Genomic DNA, 7,550 nt, shown 5'->3' with positions numbered 1-7,550 from the left:
GTTTGCTGGATCTTCCTTTCAAGATCCTCCTCCGGTCTAGTGTTTATGGATTTTCCCATGTTTATGTTAGATGGGCGGGTTTTGATTTCCCCTGGGTCTCATTCCTGAGTGTGACTATTTAAACTGAGTGTTCCAGTAAATACACACACCTCTCTCAAGGCAGCTACCTGGCTTCTGTGTCTTTTCTTTCTCTCTTACCCGCTTGTATTCACAGGTACCCAAAAATCTCCAGTCCAAGAAGCACCCAACAGAAGTGAGGGTCAGCGGGCTAGACCCTCTACACCCTGTTATCCCAGGCTTATCAGGGAAGTGTGCAGTGGTCACTTACCCAAATTTTTTACAGCTGGTTGGCTTTCTCTTCTACAGCTCTTAAGTTTCTTTCTTCTCCTCCCCACACCCCACCCCACCCTCTGCCACCCTAAGTCATGACAATTCTCGAAGTTCCTAGCCCAAGCAAATCTAAGGGTCCGACTGCAGTGTATCTGCCCATCTATTGGCCATTGGCTCTTTATTGATTGATCAAAACCAATTGAAGGACAAGGACCTTCAGCATTTAGACGTGCAGATTCCTGATTTTGGTGGCCAGGTTAATTCAAAAAATTGGAAGAAATCCCCAATACCAGTTCATTGGTTTTCAAACCTGAATATTATACTTTAATATTTTCCAAGTTGTGTTTTGGAATGATTTGTTTGTTTTTATAATGGATACCTCTGTTTTGTACTTAGTTATTGCAGTTAGAATTTCTGAGACTAGGAAGGTAACATCATTTTTTCCTTGTCATTTTTTTCCATAAAACCTGGTAACTCCCCAGATTATTTAAATTGACATTAAGGTTGAAAACTAATGTAACAGTGAGGATATTTATTTATTTATTTATTTTGAACTCCAAATTTTATCCCCCTCTCGGTCCACCCTCTGATTATACCACATCCCATACCTCTTCCCCAGCATCTTGTCTCTGTGAGGATGTCCTCACTTCCACCCTCACCCCACCAGAACTCTAAACTCCCTGGGGCATCCAGTCTCTTAACAGTAAGGAGATTTAAACTGTTGTCATAAGTAGAATTAACATTCTGGAACATCAAATGTATTTCCACTAAAAAATCAATTATTTTGACTAAGGAATTGTTAAAGAAAGAAAGTACCTAATAGAATGCACTTATTTTTCTACTTTACTGCTTTCTTACTAGTTTTTTTTATCAAGTTACATTTTAGTTGGCTTACAACTAAATATTCTTATTTTTTCTTTTATGCATTTTGAAGATAGGTAATACAGTTAATTCCATTTTTAATGCTTATAATTTTCTTTATTAAAATTTATTATTGTTTTTTAGAAACTTCATATACCAGAAAGTGATTCATGGAATGTTCCTGTTATGCTTATATTATATATTTATTCATAGCCAATAAAATTGTAAGTAAAATATTCTTGGTTATTATACATCAATGTTAAAGGTATAGTTTATTTTTGGTTCCTACTTTTTGTAGAACTATGATTCATAAGTATATAAAAAGTCTCTATGTTGCCTTATGAACTAACCATTATTAAGGCAGACTTTAATGCTAAGATCTGACCTTAAAACATGAAATGAAGAGAATTAAGACACCAAAGAAAAGGCCAGTTCACTGTTATATATGATGTTTGATGGCTTGTGTTAACTACAAGTCTCTCTCTTTACAGACAATGAGCAGTGCAGAGAATTTGAAAAGAGAAATTTATGAAATTTTGGAAAAGTTTCAAGACAAATACCTATTTAAGTCCCTGAGCATTCTAGTCTTAAATAGAATTTCTAGTTGATGAATAAAGAAGCTTGGTAATGTATGCAAATTTACCTCATATAATAAGTTGAGTATGATGATAATCTTATAAGTTAATATATATTATTATTATTATTCCTATAAGATAAAATAATTTTAAGTGGTTTCTGTGTGTTTGCTCATTGTTGTGTGAGAAATGTTTCTTTTTCACAAATGCTATAGAGGATAGGATTGATAGCATAAATAATTCAAAGATGAATAATCAGATTTCCCCTGCTTGGTTACATATAGACAGCACCAATACCCATATTTGTAAAATACCAGAAGCATTTGGAGACAGGTTTTATTTCTTCTCAGGAATAGCTTCATTATCTTCTATGTAAAATTAAGGAGAACTCTGTTTATTTCTTTTTCATTCTATTCTGATGAGTTAATTTAGTGAATAGCATATGTGTTTAGGAATAACCATTTTGGATTGGATAACTATGTTTAGTTAGGTTGTCTTAGTTATTTTTTTATTGCTGTGAAGAAATACATAGAACAAGGTAACGTAACAGAAATAATTTAATCTGAGGCTTGTTTATAGTTTCAGAGGGTGAATCTATGAACATCATGTTGAGAATGGCAGCAAATGTCAGAAGTATTTCTAGGGTAACCAACAATGTTTACATAAATTCACAAGTAAGAAGTAGAGAGATACTGCATTTTGGAAATATCAATGTGCTTGTCCAGTGGCATTGGCATTAATTTTTCCACAAAACAATTCCATCAACTAAAATAGTACATTTGATAATATTCTTCCTCCTTCTCTAAATTTCCTGGATTATTCCTACTTCACTCTTAAAAAATGGAAGTAAATAAAAAGAAACAAAACAGCAAAGAATGAAAATCAAAACAAATAAACTAGTGCCCAAAGCTCCAACTTCTGGCTCACGGCTCTCCCTGCCTTCCCAGGCAGTATTACAGGTAAGAAAATCAGAAATGAAAGGGGGACATCACAACAAACACTGAAGAAAGCTCACGGCTCTTCCTGCCTTCCCAGGCAGTATTAAAGGCAAGAAAATCAGAAATGAGAGGGGGACATTAACAAACACTGAAGAACTCTAAAGCCTCATTTCAAAAGACAAAATTGGAAAATCTAAATGAAATGGATGGTTTTCAACTAAAAAAATATTAGTGGCTTAACCATTAAGGATATAGTGGTAGTTCTTAAATATCTCCCAATTAAAAACAAAACAAAACAAAACAAAATGAAGCAAGAAACAAAGAAAAGATATTAGTGCAGAATTCAAGAGATAAAGAAAAGATATTAGTGCAGAATTCAAGAGATGTTCCTATTAGAGCCAAGACTAATAATGATGATATAATAGTATACATAAGTGACCCCAGAAATTCCAATGAAGAACTCCGGTAGCTGATAATTCTCAAACTGTTCTATGAACTTGAAACAGAAGGAACATTGACAAACTGAAATAACACAAAGACTCAAAAAGAAAGAGAATTTCAGATCAATTTCAATTAAATATTCAATAAAAATTATGAACTGAATACAAAAATAAATTCTAAACATAATACATCGTGATCAAGTAGGCTTCATGACAGGAATGTAAGAATTGTAACATATATGAAAATCCATTAATGATAAGTAGTCTTGGAGATAGAAGGAATACAAGATACATACCTAAAGATAATAATAACAATATACAATATAATATTCATTAGCCAACATCAAATTAAATTGAGAGAAACTTAAAACAATTCTATTAAAATCAGGGAAAAGACAAGACAGTCCTATCTCTTCATTATAGTACTTCAAGTCCTAGCTAGAGCAATAAGACAACTGAAGGTGATCAAGAGGATACAAATTGTAAAGAAAGAAGTCAAACTATCACTATTCACAGATGATATAATAGCATACATAAGTGACCGCAAAAATTCCAGTGAAGGATGTCTATAGCTGTTAAACAGCTTCAGCAAAGTATTTGGATCCAAGATTATCTCAAAATATCAGTAGTCCTCCATTATACAAAAAATAAATAGGCTGAGAAAAAAAGAAGGGGAAAAACAACCTTCGCAATAGCCAAAATATTGTAAAATATCTTGGTGTAACTCTAACAAGCAAGTGAAAAAACTCTATGACAAGAAGATGGAAATATGGTCATGGTTATATCTCCTGTAATAGTTATATTATGCATTTAGTAGCATAGAAGCAATTGTATCTTTTAACACTAAATATGTTTCTGGTAAGCATATATCACTAATAAACTGAGACACAGGAAATATTAAAAAAACAAATAACTTTGGTTATTTTCTTGTCTATCTTAACTTGATTTATTTGTAAACTTGATCATAACATTTTGCTGTACAGATTTTCAATTTTCTATCTATTAAATTTCTAATTTATGAGTGGTAATTCATTAGACTTCATGAAAAGCAGATCAACCTCTCTTTCTTTCTCACTCTCTCTCTCCATATATACATATATTTATGTATATATATGTATATGCTCAAATATATATGTATCTATATATATGCTCATATATATACATATGTACTTATGTGTACATATATAGTACATGTATTAATAAAATAGTTCTATAATATAATGAAGTAGGATATTGATTTTCAAACAAAATTCTGTCAATGTCTTGATCTCTCACTTGGCTCCAACTAGAGATATTTTCTTAAGAACATGAATTACTATGGAAGATCAATTCCTATAGCCCAGCAAGAAGTTTTTTTCCTGTCAGCTTCTCTAGTAAGCAAAGTTGTGTCTACCCTGTAATTTGTTACACAATATTCTCCCAACTTTTAGTAGGTTTTGTACATTAGATTATGTATAGTCAGTCCAATGTGGTTTCATGGTTCCATAGATGCAATAATGTATTCATGATACATGTTTACTTTTTTAAAAAGTTGCTAAAGTCTCTGCTTATAAAACAAAAAGAAATATATAAGTGGAAGTACACCAAAAATCTAATTGGAGAACTGTAATGCTGCTCACTAAGCCAAAAGTAGTTTATTTTACAGGTCTTTGAACACATCTGCAGTGTGATTATCTTAAAACTGGAATATTGAACTCCAAGAAAATAACCCTTAATACAGTTAGGGTTTATGTTCTGGGTGTCTTAAAGATAGGAAAAAGGAAAGTAAAAAAAAAAAACAAAACAAAACAAAAAAAAACATTGTCTGATTTTAAATGTATTCTGACTGAAATGAATTTAACATTATATACAGACCAAAAACTATTAAAAATGTAAGCATCCCATGGATTTTAAGGAAACATTGCAAGTTAATAAAGTACAACTCATTAAATATAAAGTCAAATGAGTCTGATATCTTGAAGTAATACAAATAAGATATATTTTAAAATGTATTTGAAATATTTGTCAAAATTATAATTTAAAATATACTAGAGACTTACTCTTGCCAGGCAGTGGTGGCACACGCTTTTAATCCCAGCACTTGGGAGGCAGACACAGGCAGATTTCTGAGTTTGAGGCCAGCCTGGTCTACAGAGTGAGTTCTCAGACAGCCAGAGGTACAGATTGAAACCCTGCCTTGAACAAAAAAATATATATATTAGAGATACATTTTCTTTCATATATATATGTTTTTTTTTAAATTAACTTGTAGAGACATGAAAATGATGTACTATCTTAAGGAGAACAGAATGTGAGACGGGAGGGTTCACAAACAACTAAATCATATAAGGATCCAAGATTACAGCAAGAAGCAAAGTATTCTAATCTCTAATTTCTCACTTTGAAGAGCAGAGGAAATATTGGCCAATAGTTATGATTGGTTTTTAAGACTATGGAGAAGTGTGAAAGACAAGTGTTATTTTGTTTTAGAACCAATAATTTTCTACATTGTACAATATTGCATAAACTTCTGATTAAGTAGATAATATATAATTCTCTAGTTTTCTTAATTAATATCTCTTTTACTTGTATTTTTATTTCTTGATAATAGGGGCATTTAGTTTTCATCACAAATTTACAAAAGAGACTCTAGTATGTATAGTCATGACAAAGGACAATAAACTACTAAAAGTATTCTGTTTAATCTATATTCCCTTTTTCTTCATTACCCATTGCATAGACACCTCGACCTCCTTGTTTGTTTCAACATTAATCATGAAGATGCAGTTATGGAAATAAGCTAAGTCCATGCAGGAGAAAATGCAAAGGATATTGATAAATGAAGAAGTTATATATTGTAATAATTTTAAAATCTGAATAAATATGGAGTTATGCCTTCTAAGACTGTATAGAACAATTGAGAAAGCCTGATAAATCATTCACAGAGAGAAATAGCACTTGTACTTACTTGATAAAGAATACAAGATGCTTTTAATTTATTTAAGTGTTCTAATTGAGGAAAAGTACATTGGCCTAGTGATTCTTTGAAATAATAAATAAAATTTAATTGGATTATTCATTCAAGCATCAAATAAAAAATATAACAGGCTTCATGGTGTATGCATTCAATTGTCCATTCCATTCATTGTCAGGAAAACATGACATCATTTTTACAGAGTTAGATTTGTTGTGTTTTATTTCAGGTTCCTTTGCAAATGGTGGGCCATCACTGAAAGATGCATCTGTACTTTGTTGATTTGATGAAATAGTTAGCTGACAACATGGGATCTGGCTCTATAATGTATTACTTATTACCAAGATTTTCTTACCAATGTATATGTATGTATCCATGTATGTATGTATGACTTGCAAATGCTATTTGTAAATGCTACATAAATGATTTGTAAGTGCTATTTTAAAATTAGAAGACATGCCAATTATACAATTAGGTAATAATTATAGTAACATGGATTTGAAAGGTGATTGCCAATTTATTTTTGAGTTAAATACTGTATTCTGAATATTAGTGTAATTTCCTTAAACAATTCATCAATAATTTACACCAGTAAGGATTAAAAAAATTCAGAGTGCTACCCATAATTCTATATTTTATAGCATATTAATAATCTTTTAAAACAAAAAATTACATTTTATTCAGTTACAATTATTTACTTAACGATGCCCATGGAGAATCTGAACTGTTTTTATCAGTGTATTTTGAAAACTGTGCAAGCCCACTTGATATTTAATTAAATTACTTAACTTCTTCCCTTGTTCTTCTTAGCCTTATCCTTTTCATTTATTTTTATCATTCATTAGGCATGCATTTGAGCCTTACATTTCTACACAAGGGATTCATTAAAAGATTGTCAAGCAAAAAAACAAACAAACAAACAAAAAAACAAAAACGAAAATAACCATTGGGGTCTATGGTTAAGAATTGCAAGCAGGATAAAATAGATTTTTCAGTGTCTGCTGTTTCTTTGGCAGTGAATTTATGTCTTTTTGTGACATTTAGAAGTTACAGTTCAGTATCAGACTCGTGAAAAAAATATTTCTATGCAATTTTTTGCATCAGTGTTATTATGTAATAGTATAATTCTACTTTTATCTGAAAGCAAAATAAATTAGATATATACATATTCTTAAAACTCAATTAGTTATTTGATAAACCTAATTCTTATTGATCCCACAAAGAATATTATAATTTTGTCAGGTGAGATGGCTCCTCAGGTAATCCTTACTGCTATGTACTGCTATGTAATAACGTACTGCTACACATTGTCTTCTGACTTCTACATACTTATTAAGGCACATATGACTACTTACACAAATGATAAATGAATGTATGAAACCCAGCCACATGTGATATGTAAGTGTTGGAAACAGAAAACTTAAAAAGCACAAAGTAATTTGTCATTTCAATA

Source organism: Mastomys coucha, unplaced genomic scaffold (assembly GCF_008632895.1).
Source record: "Mastomys coucha isolate ucsf_1 unplaced genomic scaffold, UCSF_Mcou_1 pScaffold9, whole genome shotgun sequence".
In the NCBI taxonomy this organism is placed as follows: domain Eukaryota; kingdom Metazoa; phylum Chordata; class Mammalia; order Rodentia; family Muridae; genus Mastomys; species Mastomys coucha.
Note: the sequence above shows the minus strand (reverse complement) of the source record.